The sequence below is a fragment of the Pogoniulus pusillus genome, unplaced genomic scaffold (assembly GCF_015220805.1).
Source record: "Pogoniulus pusillus isolate bPogPus1 unplaced genomic scaffold, bPogPus1.pri scaffold_51_arrow_ctg1, whole genome shotgun sequence".
In the NCBI taxonomy this organism is placed as follows: domain Eukaryota; kingdom Metazoa; phylum Chordata; class Aves; order Piciformes; family Lybiidae; genus Pogoniulus; species Pogoniulus pusillus.
The window spans coordinates 528,512-549,924 of NW_026974710.1; the positions used below are offsets into that span (position 1 = coordinate 528,512).

The 21,413-nt window shown below is 51.7% G+C and overlaps 1 protein-coding gene and 1 long non-coding RNA gene across 5 annotated transcripts in view; one reads left to right on the plus strand and one right to left on the minus strand.

The window, feature by feature from the left end:
- The window catches only part of LOC135174260 (uncharacterized), a 128,518-nt gene extending 122,176 nt beyond the window's left edge, over positions 1-6,342 (plus strand). For 2 of the 4 annotated variants that reach the window (XR_010301838.1, XR_010301836.1), the window contains exon 4: positions 2,690-6,342. This is a non-coding gene — a long non-coding RNA (uncharacterized LOC135174260). The remainder of the gene's footprint in view (positions 1-2,689) is intronic. The other 2 variants (XR_010301837.1, XR_010301839.1) reach the window with 2 other exon arrangements.
- Positions 1-21,413, minus strand: part of LOC135174250 (oocyte zinc finger protein XlCOF6-like) — a 76,859-nt gene that overhangs the window by 8,600 nt on the left and 46,846 nt on the right. The window lies entirely within an intron of this gene.

Below are 21,413 nucleotides of genomic sequence, written 5' to 3' on the forward strand. Positions count from 1 at the left end.
GTTGAGCTAAAGAGTAGTTAAGCTTTGAGCCTGCTGCAGCAGGATGAGTGCAATGCCTGCAGGGCACAGGTGGGGCAGTAGAATTGCTGTTTGAAGGCATCGTGGCCGCTGGTGACCCAATGGGAGTTCTGTAGGGAGCTTCAGGTTTGCCTGATAGAAGCCCTGGGGGAGATGAGATGGCAGAGGGCCACTGCTGGTGCAGTGGAAGTCCTGTGGGAAGTCCAAGCCTCCTGGAATGCAGCAGGGTCAGTGGTGGCAAATGGAAGGCTTTTTGGAAGGCCTTGCCCTGCTGGCAGGCACTGAGGCAGTCTTGTGCTGATTGTTTCTTGGAGTGGGTGAAAATTCAGAGGTCTCTTCTTTGCCTTTGCTGTTCCTTTGGCAGGTAGAGAGCTGGAGTCATCCTCCTGTGTCCATCTGCAGTCTCCTCTTTGTCCTTGTGGTGTGAGCTCAGCACTGCTTGTGAAAGCTTTGTTCCATGGGCAGCATTGCCTGGGCAGCAGCCTGCACAGTCTCAGCTTCTGTTAGAGACTCAGAGACTCCAGCAGACTGGAAAAGAGCTCCAAGCTCCCCCAGCCCAACCTAGCACCCAGCCCTGTCCAATCAGAGGCTCATGCAGGCTGAAAGAGAGCTCCAAGCTCCCCCAGCCCAACCTAGCACCCAGCCCTGCCAAATCACCAGAGCATGGCATTCAGTGCCCCATCCAGGCTGTGCTTGAACACCTCCATGCACAGCTGCCAGCGTTGCACCGTGAGAGTAACAATCGTAGACACCAATGTGGTTCGATAATCGTTCTCCGATTGCTTTCCGTGTTGCAGCGAGTTATGTGCTAACTTGGAAGAGGCCTGCATAGCTAACTTCAGATTGGTAGATGTGGAAAGTACAGACAGGCTTAAGGTTATGTCTGAGGTACAGACAGGTTAACTTAGATAAACAACCTGTAGGGCCAGCCCCCTGCAGCTGGCAGATCCTGCCTCCTCGCAGCTGCATGTGGGGGGCTGTAATTCACCGCCTGGTTGTGGGAAGCTTTCTCCTGCAACGAGGCATGGAATGTAAACATCAGGCCCTGTGATGGGAAGTGTCCTTGGAGTCTTACTGATTCCCAGAGGCCTGGGCTGAGAACAGTGAGCAACCCACGCACAGCTGCCAGGAGGTGGGATTTGCTCGCCCCCTGAGGCGGACACAGCCCCAGGGGGGCTGACCCTGGCCAGCCCCCCTGGGTGGTACTCACAGGTTGTTTACCACAGGTAACCTATCTCTGCCTTACACATAACTTGGGGCCAATCTGTACTGTCCACTTCGGCCAGCCCCAGGCTGGTTGTGCACACCCCCTCTGGGGGCTATATAAACTGCTGTATTGCCTTAATAAATGGTACTGATGCACAGGTGCCTGGAAGCTGCTGTCTCGAGTCGTCAGTACCCTGATCTCGCCTCTCGCCAGCCTCCGTACCCTGACAAATGGTGCCCGAACACACTAATTGGACCACCGTATCACTATGTGATTGGCAGGCCTCTAGGCAGCGAACAACAAAGTCCCAGGGCTGACCCTCAGGTCGCTGGGGCCTCGAGGAGGGGCCGAGACATCACTTCACCTCCATGCCTAAGGCGCTGGCAGAACCGTAAGAGATTGGACGCTGCTATACCCCCTGCTGGGGAAACTCGCTGTTCTTCCTCTTTTGTCTGCTCCCTTTCGCTTACCCCATCCCTAACCGCGGGGGACAGTGTCTGCAAATACAGAGATAGGCGCTTATTGAAGGTTGGAACCGCTCATAGATATGGGGGTTGCTTTGGTAACAGCAGCTGTTGTGACGACGCATGCGACCATACAGATGGGCATGTCCTGGGGGCGGTGATCGTGCATAGTCAGGTCCTCCCCGGAGCAGCTGCCGCCGGAAAGCAGAACTCCCCCAACCCCACCCCTCTCGCTTATGGAATCTTGCCGCTTAACGGAGCAGCCTTCACCACCCCCCCCTTACTTTCGGCGGAATAGCGACCGCGCAGCACCGGGAACCACCCCTGGCCACCACCCGTGATGGCGGCTGCCGGTAGCCGCTCCCACCACCCCGTGATGGCGATTGCCGAGGGCCGTCTGGCGGCGGCAAACTGCCAAAGTTTCTCAGCCTGTAAAAGCTTTTTGGGACTGCTGTCCAAAGCAGCTGCTTCCAGCAGCCACTGCCGTGCCCTGACACCTGGTTTCCTGCATCTGGGATGGACCCAAGGACACTCTGCAGCATGGGGTTGCTCATGTTTATCAATTTATGTCCTTCTGTTGGCAAGAAATCCATCCACTCACAGCCACTCCAGCACCCCACTGGGCAGCCCACTGCAGTGCCAATCACTCTCTCTAGGCAGAACTTACCTCCTGTTTGCTCTCTGATTGACTCTCCACACGCCTCCTTTGCCTGCATCTGAGCTAACACAAGCTGGCACAGCCTTTCCAGCAGGCTGAGTTGTTCTTCTTGCCTTGTCCTGCTCCTGTTTCCCTCCCTTCCTCTGGCAGCCTCACTCATCCTTTCTTCCCATCCTTCTGCAGGGCTTCACTTTCCAGCCCTGCCCTGGAATTCATCTCTGCAGCCTTCATCTAGTTCCTAATCAGATGCACTGCCACTGGGGAGGGCAAGAGTGGGCAGGCTCTGGCCAGAGGGACTCTCCCTGGCTCTGGAAGGGATGATGCAGTCTGTTTTCTGTTCAGGGCTCAGCCCAGCTGAGGAGCCTGAGAGAGCTGTCCCCAGGGAGGAGCAAGCTGCAGGCAGCTGAACGGCACAGAGAGACCCTTCAGCAGTACGTGGCAGGGGAGGTCTGTGCTGCATGCTGTGGGCATCACTGCTGAGGCTGCCACGGGAGCTTTTGTGCAGGCTGCTGTGGGATGTGGGAGGCAGCTCTGGCTGTGCAGGTGAGAGCAGCTCAGTGCAAAGCCAGGGAGAGCTGAGGGCAGTGCAAGCAGGGAGGGAGAGACTTGCCTCCTGTGTGAGTGCCATGAGTCACAGCAACTTGATTGCAGAGTGGCACCCCAGGGGCACAGCTCTGCTGCTTGCCTTCACTCGTCCACAGAGCATTGGGCAGAGGAGCCTGTGACTGCTGTCTGGGGCTGCTGGCAGACAAGGAAGAGCTCTTGCTCAGCTCACCTGAACTAAGGGCAATGGAAGATGCCAGGAGTCTGAAGCAGACTCAGTGGCTTGAGTCCAGCCCCAGCTCATCACAAGCAGGAAACAGGAATGGAGATTGCTGGGGAGCAGGAAGGCAGCAGAGAGACAGACAGAGAGGAGCTGCCCCTGCTGTGATGGGTCTGAGGCAGGAAGGGACAGTGGCTAAGCACCAAGCCCTGGGAGTGCTCAGCCCCACCCCTGAGGAGGGGTCAACAGCACCTGGGATCAGGGTCAAGATCACTGCCCCCAGGAGGGCTAACCCTGTACACTCTGTAGGGGTCTGTTAGGGTCTGCAAAGCTCTGTGAGGGGTCTGGAAGGGTCTGGAGGGGTACATAAGGGTCTGCAGGGGTCTGGATGGGTCTGGAAGGGGTCTGTGAGGATCTGTGAGGGTCTGGGGGGATTTGGAGGGATCTGCAATGGTCTGTAGGTATCTATAAAGGCTTGTAAAGGTCTGCAGAGATCTGTAAAGGTCTGTGAGATGTGCTATGAAATGAACCCCAAGGCTTCTGCAGAGTTGTGTGCAGGCAGGAAGGCTCCATCCATCCTGCCTCCCCCCTGCTGGCACAAGCCACAGTTGCTGTCCGCTGAGCTGCACATCCATAGTCAGAGGCAGGGTTGTCACAGTTGTTTCTGAGGGTTCATTACCAGAGGCATTTCCTCATTCCCCACCCCCATTCCCACCCACCCTGGTGGTCTGGAAGAGTTATCCGCCATGGGCACCCCACACAGCCTTCCTCCCAGGGTCTTTCTCATCTCTGGTCAGCAGAAACTTCTTTGTCGCTTCTCGTAATTGACAGACTCAAAATTAATTCAGTTCTATCCTCCTCTGCTCTGCTCTGCTGAGACCCCACCTGGAGTACTGCATTCAGCTCTGAAGCCCCTGGGACAAGAGGGATGTGGAGATGCTGGAGAGTGTCCAGAGCAGGGCCAGGAGGATGCTCAGAGGGCTGGAGGTGAGGAGGAAGTTCTGCAGCATGAGAGTGGTATGAGCCTGCAATGGGTTGCCCAGGGAGGGAGTTGAGGTCCCATCCCTGGAGGTGTTTAAGGCCAGGCTGGATGAGGCTGTGAGCAGCCTGCTCTAGGGTAAGGTGTTGTGGAGGGCCTGTGGGCCCGAAAGTAGGCTTACCTGTGCCTTATCTTGCCTGGACATGTTTTTCTGCCCATAACCAGAGATGAACACATAACGAGCACAAAGGGGCACAACAGTCCTGGTGCCGTAAAGTCTGGCCTGCCCAGGCTTTCGGTTGTGTAAGCCCCACATGCCCAGCTCATGCCTGCCTAGTGTAAGGCCCGTGTGATTCCCATATTTGGGAGGTCTAGGCCTGTAGCTTTTGCCTGTTGTGGTAAGGTTGGGCTGACTGCCAACCTGATTGGTCATTCTAGTGGCCAAGGAGCCATTAATCTCGGCCCACATTTAATAAATACAGGTCAACAACGTGCTTGGGCTCCCCTGCATGCTCGCTGAGACTCACCAGCACTGATTTTGTTTATGCCTGCCTGCATACCTGTTTGTTTTGCTGTTATTACTGAGAGAGAATCTCCCATAGTCTCCCATGCAGCCGTGCACCCTACTGCACGCCCCCTGCCGCCTTATTGCCTGGTGCATGCCACTGCAGCCGAATTACCAGGAAGCAGTCTCTGAATTGTCTGCATGCAATCCGCCTGCATGGCCAGCGTTACATCATGCTGAGACAGCACAACATCCTGCCTCTGCACCTGAAGGTCTGTATAGGGTTAACACTCCTGGGGGAGTAACCCTGAACCTGACCCTAGGGGTCTGGGCCACACTCCAGGTGATGGTTAGCCCACTCCCCCCACTTCCTGTGGTATAAAAGAGACAGGAGCTGCCTGTCTCATGCTCTTTTTCCTCCGCTACCTCCTGACCCACACACTCATACTGCATACCAGCACACCACGTGGCAGCCACGAGGCAGAGACACCATCACACTACTCAGGTTGTATCCATCCCTTTTTTGTATCTTGCTGTTTTCCCTTCCTTATCCTTTGTAAACTCCCCTACCTCCAATCCCTTTTCTAAGTTATTGTTAAACTTTTCCTTTTTTAACTTCCAAATCGAGTGAGATTGATTGATTTGGGTGTCCCTACCTTTCTCTCTCTCCCTGTCTTTTGGGAAAAGGAGGGGGAAGAGGGGAGGGCACTCTATAAATTCTATAAATTGTCATTGGGTCTATTAAATTTCTTAGAGTCTCTGGGGAACCTGCATTTGAACCCAAGACAAGGCCCTGCCTAAGAATCCCTGGACAGCGCATCCAGAAGAAGCCAGCAGCACAAGGTCAGAGACTGTCTTTTCCCCAGAAGCTGGGAGAATTCCAGCCTCAGAGTCCCCAGGCAAAGCTCCCCTGAAATGTGGACACTTGCATAGGCTGTGATGTAGCCCTGGAGGGTGATTGATAATTAATAAAAAATTGTAAGTGAACACTTTAATGCCTCTGTGATTCCTGTTGTCTCTTGCCATAGAGCAGAAAGAGCTTTCAGCCTACCTGCTGGGCAAAGCTGCATATTGACCCCAAGCAGCACTGAGCTGCGGGGAAAGTCCTCTCTCTGTTTATAGTTTGGATTGTTTGATAGTTGTTAGTAAGTGATGGTTTGATATTAATCCTAGAATGTCCTTCATAACCATGTAGGATCCTTTTGTGAGAAATAGATGTTTGATCTGATCAATTCATGGCAAGAGGCCACAGACAGGTAGGGGAACTTTGAATGGAGCTGCACTCCTCCTTGCACCACCATCACAAAAGTGTGCGCTTGGCTTAAGATAACGGAGTTATAAACAATTAGAAACTAGAAAGGTTGGTGGAGGAGGGAGGCAGGTGGAAGAGACAGCCTTTGCACATGAGCAAACAGAGGAAGAGCCATACAAAGGACACTACTAGTTTGGAGTTCATGGAAAAGACACTTGAGGAAGACCCCTTACTTCATCACTGAAGACCACCAGAGGGACCACTGGATAAAAAGAGACATGCGTGGAAGAGACACCTCCCATTCTTGGAACTGATAAGGAAAATCCAACCTGTTCTTAGAATTAGTAATGAATATGTAATAGAATAGGATATAAAAAGAGAGAACTGAAAACAAAGGCTGTGTGTTAGGGTAGAGCAGAGCCTCCCTGTGCACCCAGGCCTGTACATTGCTTGATGCTTATGACTCTATTAAAAGCCTTATTTTCTGTGAACATAACTTTATGTCTGTTATTTATGGCACTTTTAATGTTAAATTCAGTGGTTTGGGGTGGTGAGACTTCAGAATATTGAAGTTAATAAATATGTATTTTTATACAATATTATCTTGCACCAATTAATTCCTCCCCTCTGCCACAGTCGGTGTAGGCAGCAGAATACCCTTCTGTGACAGGTGTCCCTGCCCATGGCACGTGTTGGCACTGTGTGATCCTTGTGGTCCCTTCCAGCCCTGACTCATTCTATGATTTATCCAATCCCCTCTCAGGCTTCCTCCCTCCAGACTCTCAGCCCCAGGTCCCTCAGCCTCTCCTCATCAGGCAGTGCCCTCCACTCCCCTCATTATCCTCGTAGCCCTCCCTTGGACCCTCTCCAGCAGTCCCTGTCCCTCTGCAACTGGTGAGCCCAAAACTGAACACAGTATTCAAGATGAGGTCTCAGCAGGGAAGATTAGAGTGGGAGGAGAACCTCCCTTGATCTGCTGGGCACACTCTGCTGAATGTCCCCCAGGACTCCAGTGGCCTTCTTGGCCCCCAGGGCACATTGCTGTGCTATGGGTAACTTGTTAGCAACCAGGACCCCCAGGTCCCTCTCCCCAGGACTGCTCTTCAGCAGTCACCTCCCAGCCTGGACTGCAGCAGTTTATTATTGCTCCCCAGGTGCAGGACTCTGCACTTGGCCTTGGTGCACTTCACAGTATCACAGTATCACCAAGGTTGGAAGAGACCTCACAGATCATCAAGTCCAACCCTTTACCACAGAGCCCAAGGCCAGACCATGGCACCAAGTGCCACGTCCAATCCTGCCTTGAACAGCTCCAGGGACGGCGACTCCACCACCTCCCCGGGCAGCCCATTCCAGTGTCCAATGACTCTCTCAGTGAAGAACTTTCTCCTCACCTCCAGCCTAAATCTCCCCTGGTGCAGCCTGAGGCTGTGTCCTCTTGTTCTGGTGCTGGCCACCTGAGAGAAGAGAGCAACCTCCTCCTGGCCACAACCTCCCTTCAGGTAGTTGTAGACAGCAATAAGGTCACCCCTGAGCCTCCTCTTCTCCAGGCTAAACAATCCCAGCTCCCTCAGCCTCTCCTCATAGGGCTGTGCTCAAGGCCTCTCCCCAGCCTCGTTGCCCTTCTCTGGACACGCTCAAGCATCTCAATGTCCCTCCTAAACTGGGGGGCCCAGAACTGAACACAGTACTCAAGGTGTGGCCTAACCAGTGCAGAGTACAGGGTCAGAATGACCTCCCTGCTCCTGCTGACCACACCATTCCTGATGCAGGCCAGGATGCCATTGGCTCTCTTGGCCACCTGGGCACACTGCTGGCTCATGTTCAGGTGGGTATCAATCAGCACCTCCAGATCCCTCTCTGTCTGGCTGCTCTCCAGCCACTCCGACCCCAGCCTGTATCTCTGCATGGGGTTGTTGTGGCCAAAGTGCAGCACCCTGCACTTGGAGCTATTGAACCCCATCCCATTGGCCTCTGCCCATCTGTCCAGGCGGTCAAGGTCCTGCTGCAGAGCCCTTCTGCCCTCCAACTCCATCACATCTGCCCCCAGCTTGGTGTCATCTGCAAACCTGCTGATGACTGACTCCATGCCCTCATCCAGATCATCTATGAAGATGTTAAAGAGGATGGGGCCCAGCACAGATCCCTGAGGGACACCACTAGTGACAGCTGCCAGCTGGATGTGGCACCATTCACCACCACTCTCTGGGTCCGGCCCTCCAGCCAGTTCCTAACCCAGCACAGAGTGTTGCCATCCAAGCCATGGGCTGACAGCTTAGCCAGCAGTTTGCTGTGGGGGACAGTGTCAAAGGCCTTGCTGAAGTCCAGATAGACCACATCCACAGGCCTCCCCACAGCCACCAAGCAGTCACCTGATCATAAAAGGAGATCAGGTTGGAGAGGCAGGATCTGCCCTTCCTAAACCCATGCTGGCTGGACCTGAGCCCTTTGCCATCCCTCAGGTGTGCTGTTATCACCCCCAAGATAACCTGCTCCATCAGGTTCCCTGGCACTGAGGTCAGGCTGACGGGTCTGTAGTTCCCAGGTTCCTCCATCCGACCTTTCTTGTGGATGGGGACCACGTTGGCAGTTTCCAGTCTCCTGGGACCTCTCTGGTGAGCCAGGACTGCTGGAAAATGATGGAGAGCAGCTTGGCCAGCTCAGCTGCCAGCTCTCTCAGCACCCTGGGATGGATCCCATCTGGTCCCATGGACTTGTGGGTGTCCAGGTGGCTCAGCAGGTCCTGAACTAATTCCTCATGGATTTCCAGGGGAACACACTGCTCCCTGACCCCATCCCCCAGTTCAAGAGGCCACTTGCCCTGAACTCCTCCCTCCTTACTGTTGAAAACTGAGGTGAAGAAGGCATTCAGGACCTCAGCCTTTTCCTCATCGTCAGTTATAGTGTTCCCCTCCTGGTCCAGTAAGCAGTGGAGGCTCTTCTTGCCCTTCCTTTTAGCGTTGATACATTTATAAAAGGGCTTTTTATTGTCCTTCACAGAGGTGGCAGCCTAAGTTCTAGCTGGGCCTTAGCCTCTCTAATTTTTCTCCTGCATAATCTGGCTACCTCCTTAAACACGTCAGGAGAAGCCTTCCCCTCCTTCCAGAGGTGATACACCCTCTTTTTTCCCCCAATTCCTTCAGGAGCTGTTTGCTCATCCAGGCTGGTCGCCTTCCCTGCCGGCTCATCTTTGGGCACATGGGAACTGCCAGCTCCTGTGCCTTCAAGAGCTCCTGTTTCAAGTAGGTCCAACCATCCTGGACCCCTTTGTTCCCAAGGACTGCTGCCCAGGGGACTTTGCAAATAAGTTTCCTAAGCAAATTAAAGTTTGCCCTCCGAAAGTCCAAGGTGTAGGTTTTGTTGTAGTGCCTCCCTACCTCCCTGCATATTGAAAACTGCACTAACTCCTGATCACTGCACCCCAGGCAGCCTCCCACTGTCACATCTCCTACCAGCCCTTCTCTGTTGGAGAGCAGCAGGTCAAGCTGAGCTTGACCCCTAGTAGGCTCACTTAACAGCTGGGTCATGAAGCTGTCCTCCATGCACTCTAGAAATCTCCTGGACTGCCTCCTCTCTGCTGAATTAAGTTCCCAGCAGATATCTGGCAGGTTAAAGTCACCCACAAGGACAAGATCTGAAGATCTTGAGACAACCTCCACCTGTTTGTAAAATATCTCATCTGTTTCCTCATCCTGATTGGGTGGTCTGTAACAGACTCCAACCAGGATGTCAGATTTGTTAGGCCTCCCTCTGATTTTAACCCACAAGCTCTCAACCCCTTTGTCCCTCACCTCTAGTTCCTCTCTGCCCAGATCTCTCTGCCCAAGGTGCTTTGCCCAGCTCGGTCTCTCCAGGTCTCTCTGGATGCCCTCACATCCTGCAGCTGTCTCAGCCAAGCCTCTCAGCTTAGTGTCAGCAGCAAACTTGCTGATCAGCCTCTGTCTGACTGTCTGTGCACTCATCAATGTCACTGATGAAGATGTTGAACAGGACTAGCCCCAGCATTGCTCCATGGGGCACTCCACTGGCAACAGCTCTCCAGCTGGTGTTGACACCATTGCTCACCAACCTCTGCACTCTGCCTTGCCATCAGTTCCTAACCCACCTCACTGCTTGCTCTGCCATCCCACACCTCCTCAGCTTGCTCACCAGGATACCATGTGAGATGGTGCCAAAGGCCTTGCTGATGCCAAGGCAGACTCCATCCACTGCTCTCCCTGCATCTATCCATTCACTTATGGCATTCCAGAATTCTCTCAGCTTAGCCAAGCCTGACTGCCCCTTGGCAAATCCATGCTGGCTATTCCTGATAACCTTCTGTGTTGGGAACTGGCTGAAGGAGAGGGGACATGAGCTCCTAGAAGCTTGTACAATCAAGCCCTTGATGTGAGGTCTGAGTATTGAAGTGCAGTTAAACCACAGCAGTGTATGTGAAGAAGCTCAAAAGGAATTTGTCCTTGAGCCTTCTGATAAACAGCTTCTGTGGGACTGTGTCCAGAAAGGGATGGAGAATTTAGCTTTAGCCAGAAACCACAAATAGGAGGAACATGCAAATTCCAGTCTTCAGATGTACTGCACTGCATGCTGGGTTTGCGCTCACTTTGCTCACCCTAACCTAAAATATGTGCTCTGTAACTTGAAGCCTGATGCTGTCAATAAACCTTGGATTGTCTTGCAAGCTAACTCATATTGAGTCATCATATTGAGTCATCGACCCTGCAAGTGGCACCCAAACACCCTGGAACTTTGGACCCTTCCTGTGCTGTGACAACGTTGGATTTTCTTCCTGCAGGACTTGCACCGTTGGATCTGCGCCGTGCGACCCCTGACACTGACTTGCGCCACTGAACTGTGCTGCTTTCTGTGCGCTGTTCAACCCCGCACCGCTGGACTTGTGCTGCTGGGCTTGCGCCATTGATCATATGACAGCTGAGGACTGGACCCTCACCGTGATCATCCCGGGCCCCTATCCTGCTGCCATTTAAGCCGTCTCCGAAAGGAATATATGGCCGAGCAGGCAGAAGGCAGCAAAAGTGAACACAAGGGTCGCAGGCTGCAATAGCATGGCGGATAATGAGAAGGTCGCTGGCTACAACAGCAAGGCGGATAATCGAGAAGGTTGCCTGCTGTGGAGCTCCAAAAAATTGGCCAAACAGGTAGCTGTTTCTTTACTTCTATGCTTTTCATGGAAGCAGCAGTGCTGGAAGGCAAAGTACCAGGACTTATAGCCTATGGTTATGCTGACAGGTTCTTTGGGACCCCTGATAGTTACTTTGCTGAAGGAGAGTGCTATGGGATGCAGTGATTGATGAGGAAGAAATGGCTAAAGCACTTCAGGAGAGACTATAACAGCTATTAAGAAGTATACCCCCCCCAGCGAGTTCAATTTTTTACCAACTGAAGGTTTCGCCGCCAATTAAATCCTCTCCACCTCTGCCACCCGCTGAAGCCCTGCAATCCAGTGCTCCCCAGCCCCCTACCAAAAATGCTCTTTACCAAACTTGTGAAACTGCTATGAGTACTGAGGAGCCCGATGAGAGCCTGGAGTGTAGAAACTGAAATGAGACCATGCATAAAGAGTTAGCATTGTGTCTCTTAGTAAGCTTTCTTAGGAAAGCCAACCGGCAGGTTGCTGTGGCTGCTGCACATGACTAATGGTGGCTGCCATAGGCACTCAGCTGGCAAAACCTGCAAAAGCTTTCTCAGTTTAAAAAGTTTCTCAGAACTCCTGCAGCCATGAGTAACAAGTGGTTTGCTGAGTGCCACTAACAACAGCCATGAGTAACAAGTGATTTGCTGAGTGCCACTAACAACAGCCGTGCGTAACAAGTGATTTGCTGAGTGCCACTAACAACAGCCGTGAGTAACAAGTGATTTGCTGAGTGCCACTAACAACAGCCGTGCGTAACAAGTGGTTTGCTGAGTGCCGCTAACAACAGCCGTGCGCGCCAACTGATTCGCTGAGTGCCGCTAACAACAGCCGTGCGTGCCAACTGATTCGCTGAGTGCCGCTAACAACAGCCGTGCGCGCCAACTGATTCGCTGAGTGCCGCTAACAACAGCCGTGCGCGCCAACTGATTCGCTGAGTGCCGCTAACAACAGCCGTGCGTGCCAACTGATTCGCTGAGTGCCGCTAACAACAGCCGTGCGCGCCAACTGATGCGCTGAGTGCCGCTGACAACAGCCGTGCGCGCCAACTGATTCGCTGAGTGCTGCTAACAACAGCCGTGCGTGCCAACTGATTCGCTGAGTGCCGCTAACAACAGCTGTGCGTGCCAACTGATTCGCTGAGTGCTGCTAACAACAGCCGTGCGTGCCAACTGATTCGCTGAGTGCCGCTAACAACAGCTGTGCGTGCCAACTGATTCGCTGAGTGCTGCTAACAACAGCTGTGCGTACCACCTTATTTGCTGAGTACCTCTGATGACCCACCCAAGGGACTCTGCTAAGCATCTGAAAGTGCAGCCCCCCCCCCCCCCCCCCAGCGCCTCTGTGGAGAAAAACCGTTCGGTGGAGCTCTATGGGAAGATGACTCTTTGTTCACCAATATGGTTAGATGGTGAAGTCTGCTTTATTTCCGTGATGCAGTGACTTATATGCATTCTAGCAAGAGGCGTGCTCAGCTTAAGATTGGTTACAGGTGATAATTGAAAGGTTACATGTAATGTGCACATAGGTTAACTTATCACAACATTCTAAGGGTCAGCCTCCTAGACCACCCACTCCAGCCCCTTTGGTTATCTAGTCTCTGCCCACTGCAGCTGTGTGTTGGGTGCTCAGCTGTTTACATCTCGATTTCCTGGCCTGGCTGGGAACCAAGGACGTTCTCAGTGCAGGTTGCTCATGTTTATGAATTTATGTCCTCGACTGGTGAGAAATTCTTCCACACACCTCCACCGACAGGGTGTAAAGAAAAAGGAAAAAAAACAGAGAGAGGGATGATGACCAACAGAGAAGAAAAGGAAGAAAGGGCAACAGGAACAACAGCGGTGGGGACAGTAAGGGATGGGCACTGGGAGAGCGGATGGCTCAGACGAGCGACGAATCTGCTGCTGGGAATGCGAGCCTCCCTTCTCCCCCGACCCCTCCCCCGGCATCACCACCTTCCCCTGCCTGCGGAGCTCACCGGAGCCCATTCCCCCTCCCTCCCTCCCTCTCTCCCGTCTATTTTCTTTTTTTTCCCTTACAGTTGCTGCAGAGACAACTGTTCTGTTTCTCAAAGGAACAGGCTGAATTGGTGATAGCTATTTCGTGAATTGAAAGCCTGATGATGTTTCTGGTTTTGATTGTAATAGGTCTTACAGAGTTCACTGGATAAGATGTTAAATGGTTATGACTAGAGTTTTAAGGATAATTTTAGCAGCATAATGAGCCTTAGCTAATTGCAATAGAGTATGTTTAGCACTTGGTAGGAATATTATGGTAAGAAATTGCTTTGCAAATGTATAGGTTACTGCTTATTTCTTCTGCGCTGATACTAAGGACATCATGGTACCATGTTTCTTGAATTTTCTTACATTTCCTTCATTTGCTAGATCTTTAGGTTGACAGATAATATAATTAAGGATAAGAGTTTGTAATATGACAGTTGTAGGATTTTAGGATATAGGGATATTCTACAATATTTTTTTCTGTATTTAGGTAGCACCAGCATTGTGTATAAATGACCAAGAAAAAAGGAAAAGAGGGAGAATAGAGAGGAGAAAGATTTTGTTTTTGAGATTTCTGTAGTTACATCATACAGATGAGACCCATGGATATCACAGTATCACAGTATCACAGTATCATCAAGGTTGGAAGAGACCTCACAGATCATCAAGTCCAACCCTTTACCACAGTGCCCAAGGCTAGACCATGGCACCAAGTGCCACATCCAACCTTGCCTTGAACTGCCCCAGGGACGACGACTCCACCACCTCCCCGGGCAGCCCATTCCAGTGTCCAATGACTCTCTCAGGGAAGAACTTTCTCCTCACCTCCAGCCTAAATCTCCCCTGGTGCAGCCTGAGGCTGTGTCCTCTAGTTCTGGAGCTGGCCACCTGAGAGAAGAGAGCAACCTCCTCCTGGCCACAACCACCCTTCAGGTAGTTGTAGACAGCAATAAGGTCACCCCTGAGCCTCCTCTTCTCCAGGCTAAACAACCCCAGCTCCCTAAGCCTCTCCTCGTAGGGCTGTGCTCGAGGCCTCTCCCCAGCCTCGTCACCCTTCTCTGGACACGCTCAAGCATCTCCGTGTCCTTCCTAAACTGGGGGGCCCAGAACTGAACACAGTACTCGAGGTGTGGTCTGACCAGTGCAGAGTACAGGGGCAGAATGATCTCCTTGCTCCTGCTGACCACACCATTCCTGATGCAGGCCAGGATGCCACTGGCTCTCTTGGCCACCTGGGTGAGTATGTTTGCTTTTGTATTTGTTTGTGCACTTGACCATTTATGTTCACAGGCCTTAATGGAGACCAGCCTGTTATGACCAGCCTGTTTTCTTTCAGTGAGCAGAAGTCTTGCTCAGATGGCAGAATTGTGGCAAGATCTTGAAAGGAGCACTGACATCATGATTGTGTGTGTATGGATCATAAGGTTTTGATCATGCTTAACGAATTTGGATATCTTCACAAGGTTTTAATGAATGGATAACTGTAAAGCAGAGATCAGCTTAGCACCTGTTGTAAGGGCCATACCCACTTATTGGCACAGATGGCAATGTGCTTGTGATCTTTTTGCAAAGGGCCCTGCAAAAAGATGAGAAACACTGCCTTAAATTTTTACAACAAATAAAGGACTGTGGGGACAGGCCTAATAGATCAGCCTGAAAGCAACATCTAAGGCACATCTTTGTATCATATTTAGAGATCAGTAGTTCTTAAGCACAGTAGATGCAGCTCATAGCTGAGGAGTGTAGTGAAAACATCAAGATTCCTGAAAATCATAGAATGAATCCTGAACACTGGGAGTCTGAGAAAGAATATTGGACAACAGATGCACCTGTGAATCTACAGTATCAACTGCCACACAGAGACAATGAAAATGTGGCACACCTGCACTCTCCTGTGACTGTGAGGTTTGTCTGGACTTTTGGTCTTTTGAACAAATGACTTACTGTTACTTGCAGAAAAAGCCATTGGCAATGTGTCTAAGGACTGGAGTCAAACTTGTTTTGTTTCTGGAGATAGGTTTGCAGGTATGAGTGGGATAGGAGCAGCCCTTAACAAGGTGATAGAGATACCTTGGAGAAAGCATTGGGATAAGTCAGTATGGACAGATGTCATGAATGTTGCCCCTTTAAAATTAAAAATCAGATTTGTGTGGCCTGAATGCCACCATAGGTGGTTGGCTTGGATCTTTACTCCTTGGTGCTTACCGAACAATTGACATGAGGCCCGAAAATCAGCTTATTTATGCCTTGCCCTGCCTGGACATGTTTTTCTGCCCAAACCAGAGGTAAACACATTAAATGGATAAAAGGGGCACAATAGACCTGGTGCCACAAAGTCTGGCCTGCCTAGGGTCCAGGTTGTATAATGTGGTTGTAAACCAGTTGTGTAAGCCCCCACACACCCACCTCGTGCCTGCCTGGTGTAAGGCCTGTGATTCCCATATTTGGAAAGTCCAGGCTTGTGGCTTTTGCCGATTATGGTATTGTTTGGCTGACTGTCAAGCCTGATTGGTCATTCTAGTGGCCAAGGGGCCATTAATCTCGTCCCACCTTCAATAAATAGGGGCACACAGGTAAACAATGTGCTCGGACTCCCTGCATTGCTCGCCTGCCTGCGTACTCACTTGCAGAGCTCACTTAAGCCTGCCTGTATGTATGTGGAGCCCATAGTCTCCCAGCCAGCTGTGCTCATTTGCACACCACTGCAGTGAGTTATCAGGACCAGATCCTGTATTGCCTGCCTTTACCTATGGAGCTCAGACTCCTGTGCAGCCATGCACCATATTGCACGCCCACTGCCTCATCATTGCCTGGTAAGCGCCACTGCCGCTGAGTTAACCAGGAAGCAGATTCCACTTGTCTGCATGTGATCGGCCTGAGTAGCCAGCATTACATCTTGCTGAGATGTCACGACATCCTTCTGCACCTGAAGGTCCTGCCTAAGAATCCCTGGACAGAGCATCCAGAAGAAGCCAACAGTGCAAGGTCAGAGACTGTCATTTCCCCAGAAACCAGGAAGGTTCTCCTTTCCCCTCAAGCCAGGAAGATTCCAGCCTCAAAGTCCATGGGCAAAGACTCCCCTGAAGTTTGAACACCAGTAATAGGCTGTGACGTAGCACCAGAGGGTGACTGATAATTAATGGGAATTGTAAGTAAATGTATAGGGTTAACACTCCAGGGGGAGTAACCCTGAACCTGACCCTAGGGGTCTTGACCCCTCCCCTGCAGTGGGTCACACTCCAGGTGATGGTTAGCCCACTCCTCCCCACTTCCTGTCCTATAAAGGAGGGGGGAGCTTCTTGTTCCTCTCTCTCCACATCTCTGCCTGCATACCAGCATACCACGTGGCAGACACGAGGCAGACAAAGTCACCATCACACCACTCAGGTTGTATTTATACCTTTTGTATTTTGCTATTTTTCCCTTCCCTACCCTTTGTAAACTTCCCTACCTCCAATACCTTTCTAAGCTATTGTTAAACTTTTCCTTTTAACTTCCAAATTGAGTGGGATTGATTTATTCGGGTGTGTTTACCTCTCTCTCTGCCTATATCTAATCCCTTTCCTTTGGGAAAGAAGGGGAAGAGGGGAGGACACTCTACAAAACTGTTATTGGGTCTATCAAATTTGTTAGAGTCTCTGGGAACTTGCATTAGAACCCAAGACAATTTATTTGGATCTCAACGTGGGGCTAGGTGGAAAGAATTATTTCAGAGAAGATTTGGAAGTTAAAAAATGGATATTCTGAGAGTGTTAATCATTCAGGCTTTTGGATGGCTGTTTTGGTCCTGGGTGCTGAAGTTTGTGAGTTCCCAGGTCTTCTGGATAGTCATCGATATGGTCTGGGAATATTCTAAGAACTTGCCTGTCTGGGTCTATGCATATTTCCTGAATTCTGTTACTAATCTCACTGTGTTTAGAAATGTTTCTGGAACATGGAATCACCCCGAGAATGTGTGTTGGGACACAGAAGCTCCAGATATTTTGGGGGAGAAATGGTGCTGGATAGCAGTTATTTCACTGGGTTTAAATGTGGTTTTGGGAGGGTATTTTGCAGCTCTGAGCTGGAACACATGGAAACCTTGTGTGGATGCTGCCGTTAGGATGCTTAGGGGAAGGGGTGGCCCACACTGCTCTGGCTGTAGCTGCGGGGGGGTCTGGCAGCTCCCGTCCCGAGCACAGCCACTGCCCCTAGTGTGGCTCCGCCCCAAACTCCACTGCCGGTCCCGCCCAGAGCAGCCCCCCGGACCCTGCCCCCACAGCACAGCCCTGTCCATCTTGCTCCCATCACCACGCAGCAAGTTAGATCACACCTGAACCCTTCCACAGACACAGATCCAGGGCAAGGAACCTCGTCGGGAAGCAGTAGCCCCCAGCAACAGCAACCAGCTGGAAATGGATCTGATAATGGAGGGTTTTTTAATCAGCTCCATGCCCAGAAAGGAAATCAGGCACACAAGGCAGGAATATGCAAGAGCAAAGGGACAGTCCCTTTTAGCCTGGCTTTTGAGATGTTGGGATGCAGGAGCAGAAACTGTGGACCTAGATCAGAGGGAGGCTAAACAGCTGGGATCCTCGTCGAGGGATGGGGGTGTAGATAAAGAGCTGGGGAGGCTGGATGGCACCCACTCACTTTGGGCCAGGCTTGTCATAGCTGTGAGATGCAGATACCCCTCCAAGTATGACATGATCTTCCATCCCTTTAAGTGGACAAATATGGAACAGGGGATCACATACCTGAGGCAAATGGCTGTACAGGAGATACTCTATGGAGATGGCCAGATGCTCTCGGACCCTGCTGATGTCTGCATGAAGCCAGCCCTCTTAAAGAAACTGACCCAGTGTGCTCCTTCTACATATGCCCCCCACACTGGGAGCACTGCTGCTGGGCAGAGTCCCCAACAACCTTCCCACAATCAGAGAGTTTGTGAATGACCTGAGACAGTTTGAAGATAATTTGTCTAGGAGGATCTTAATAGCAGCTTTGGAAACCGTTACCCAGGAGATGAATGAGCTGAAAGCCTCTGTCTCTGAACTGCAGAAGGCAGAGGATGACTGCTCCTCACCTTCTGGATGGGTACAGGTCTCAGCTGTCAGGAACACACGCCACCGTACTCCTCCTCCTCCTCCCTGTAGGAAACCAGCTCAGAGAAGATGGGACACCCAGAGGTTCACTTTGGAGAACACTGTGTGAACATGGGGAAAACATGGACAGATGGCATGGCCAGCCCACCTCAGCTCTATGGGCCAGAGTAAGGGAACTGCAGGGGACAAACACAGGGAATAACTCCTCCAGAAGAGGGGTTGCCCCAGTGTCCCGCAGGCAGCCCTCTCGCCCAAGGGGTGGTGAAGCCAGTAACTCAGGTCCATGTGCCTCCTGCGGTCACACTGCTCAGCATTAGAGGTGCCCTGTCTCCAGCCAGGCGGAGGCCAGGGATAACAGAGTATATTGGGACGTGTTTGTGACATGGCCTGGCACTTCTGAAGCCGAGAAGAGAGCTTTGTAGACACTGGTGCCCAATGCACTCTGATACCCTCCAGCCATAGGGGGACAGAAGCTATTACAATTGCAGGAGTCACAGGGGGGGTCTCAGGAGTTGACTGTGCTGCAGGCTGAGATAAGCCTCACCGGGAATGTGTGGGAGAAGCACACCACAGTAACTGGCCCTGATGCACCTTGCATCCTGGGGATCAACTGTCTGCGGGAAAGGGTACTTTAAAGACCCCAAAGGGAACAAGTGGGCATTTGGCATAGCAGCTGTAGAGACTGCAGACAAAGAGCAGCTGTCTGTCATGCCTGGCCTGTCAGATGACCCTTCCGTGGTTGGTACCCACAAGGTGGAAGATGTTAAGTTACCTATTGCTTCTCGTGTAGTTCATCGCAGGCCATACCTCACCAACAGACTCCCTGCTGCCCATACAGCAGCTGATTGGCCGCCTGGAGCAGCAGCTTGGCATCAGCAAGAGCCACTCACCCTTCAACAGCCCGATATGGCCAGTGCGGAAGGAGAATGGGGAATGGAGACTGACTGTGGGCTTCAGAGGCCTGAACGAAGTGACTCCTCCAATCAGCGCAGCCGTGCCTGATATGTTGGAGCTGCAGTATGAACTGGAAACAAAGGAGGCCAAATGGTATGCCACAATTGACATTGCTAATGCTTTCTTCTCCATCCCCATTGCAGAATGTAGGCCACAGTTTGCCTTCACCTGGAGAGGAGTCCAGTACCACTGGAACAGACTGCCTCAAGGGTGGAAGCACAGCCCTACAATCTGCCATAGCATCATCCAGACTGCACTGGAGAAGGGTGGAGCTCCTGAACACCTGCAATTCATCGATGACATCATTGTATGGGGTGAGACAGCAGAGGAGGTCTTCCAGAAGGGTGAGAAGATCATTAATATCCTGTTGGATGCTGGTTTTGCCATTAAGAGGAGCAAAGTGAAAGGGCCTGCCAGAGAAATTCAGTTCCTGGGAGTTCAATGGCAGTATGGCTGACGCCACATCCCTATGGATGTGGTGAATAAAGTGGCCACTATGGTGGAACCACTAACCAGAAGCAGACACAATCCTTCCTGGGGTCTGTGGGCTTTTGGAAGATGCACATTCCCGGGTACAGTCAAATTGTGAAACCCCTCTTTGGCATTACAAGAAAAAGAAATAACTTTGAGTGGGGACCTGAGCAGCAGGTGGCATTTGACCAGATCAAAGGAGAGGTGGTCCATGCCATGGCCTTGGGACCAGTTCAAACCGGCCCAGAGATTAAGAACATTCTCTACACACCAGCTGGTGAGAATGGTCCTAGCTGGAGCCTATGGCAGAAAGCTCCTGATGAAACATGAGGCACCCACTGGGGTTCTGGAGCAAGGCATACAAAGGCTCAGAGGCCAACTATACCCCCACAGAGAAAGAAATCCTAGCTGCCTATGAGGGAGTTAGAGCTGCCTCTGAGGTGATTGGGATGGAGTCACCACTCCTTTTAGCTCCAAGGCTTCCAGTCCTGACTTGGATTTTTAAAGGGAAAGGTTCAACTCCGCACCATGCCACAGATGCCACTTGGAGTAAGTGGATGGCTCTGATAACTCAGAGGGCTAGGATGGGGACTCTCGAGCACCCAGGCATTGTGGAGGTCATCACCAACTGGCCAGAGGGCACTGACTTTGGAAAGCCAGCAGAAGAGAAGGCAGTGACCCATGCCGAGGAAGCCCCCCCATACAGTGACCTCCCTGAGGAGGAAACGGCATCTGCTCTGTTCACAGATGGATCCTGCCGCCTGGTAGGCAGCAAACGGAGATGGAAGCTGCTGTCTGGAACCCCACACGCAGGGTTGCAGAGGCAAGAGATGGAGAAGGTGAATCCAGCCAGTATGCTGAGGTAAAAGCCATCCAACTGGCCCTGGACATTGCAGAGCGAGAGCAGTGGCCAATGCTATACATCTACACCGACTCATGGATGGTAACAAATGCCTTATGGGGGTGGCTGAAGGAGTGGAAGAGAAATGATTGGCAGAGAAAAGGGAAGCCTATTTGGGCTGCTGATCTCTGGCAAGACATTTCTGCACGCCTGGACAAACGACCAGTTAAAATCCGCCACATCAGTGCTCACATCCCAAAGAGCAGAGCCACTGAGGAACAGCAGCATAACCACCAAGCTGACCTGGCTGCCCACATCTGCCAGATTGACCTGGACTGGGAACACAAAGGTGAACTGTTCTTAGCTCGGTGGGCACATGACTCTTCTGGCCACCAAGGAAGAGATGCCACCTACCAATGGGCCCGAGACAGATCCATGGACATATCCATGGAGGCCATAACTCAGGTTATCCATGAATGTGACATCTGTGCCACCATAAAGCAAGCTAAGGGCACGAAGCCTTTGTGGTACGGGGGACGGTGGTCAAAGTACAGGTATGGGGAGGCCTGGCAGATGGATTACATCACTCTGCCTCGGTCTCGCAGTGGCAAGCAGTGTGTGTTAACCATGGTGGAGGGAAGCACGGGGTGGCTGGAAACCTACCCAGTACCTCATGCTGCTGCCCCTAACACCATTCTGGGCCTGCAGAGCCACATCCTGTGGAGACCTGGCACCCCAGAGAGAATAGAGTCAGACAATGGGACCCATTTCAAGAACAACCTTGTAAGCAACTGGGCAAAAGAGCATGGGATAGAATGGGTTTACCACATCCCATACTACCCACAAGCTGCAGGAAAGATTGAGCGACACAATGGCCTGCTGAAAACCACCCTGAAGGCTATGGGAGGTGGAACTCTCAGAAACTGGGAGAAGCACCTTGCAGAAGCCACTTGGCTGGTGAACAGCAGGGGATCAGTTAACAGAGCTGGTCCTGCTCAGTCTGCCCTACTGCCCATAGTTGAGGGTGATGGAGTTCCTGTGGTCTGTGAAAGGAATCTACTGGGA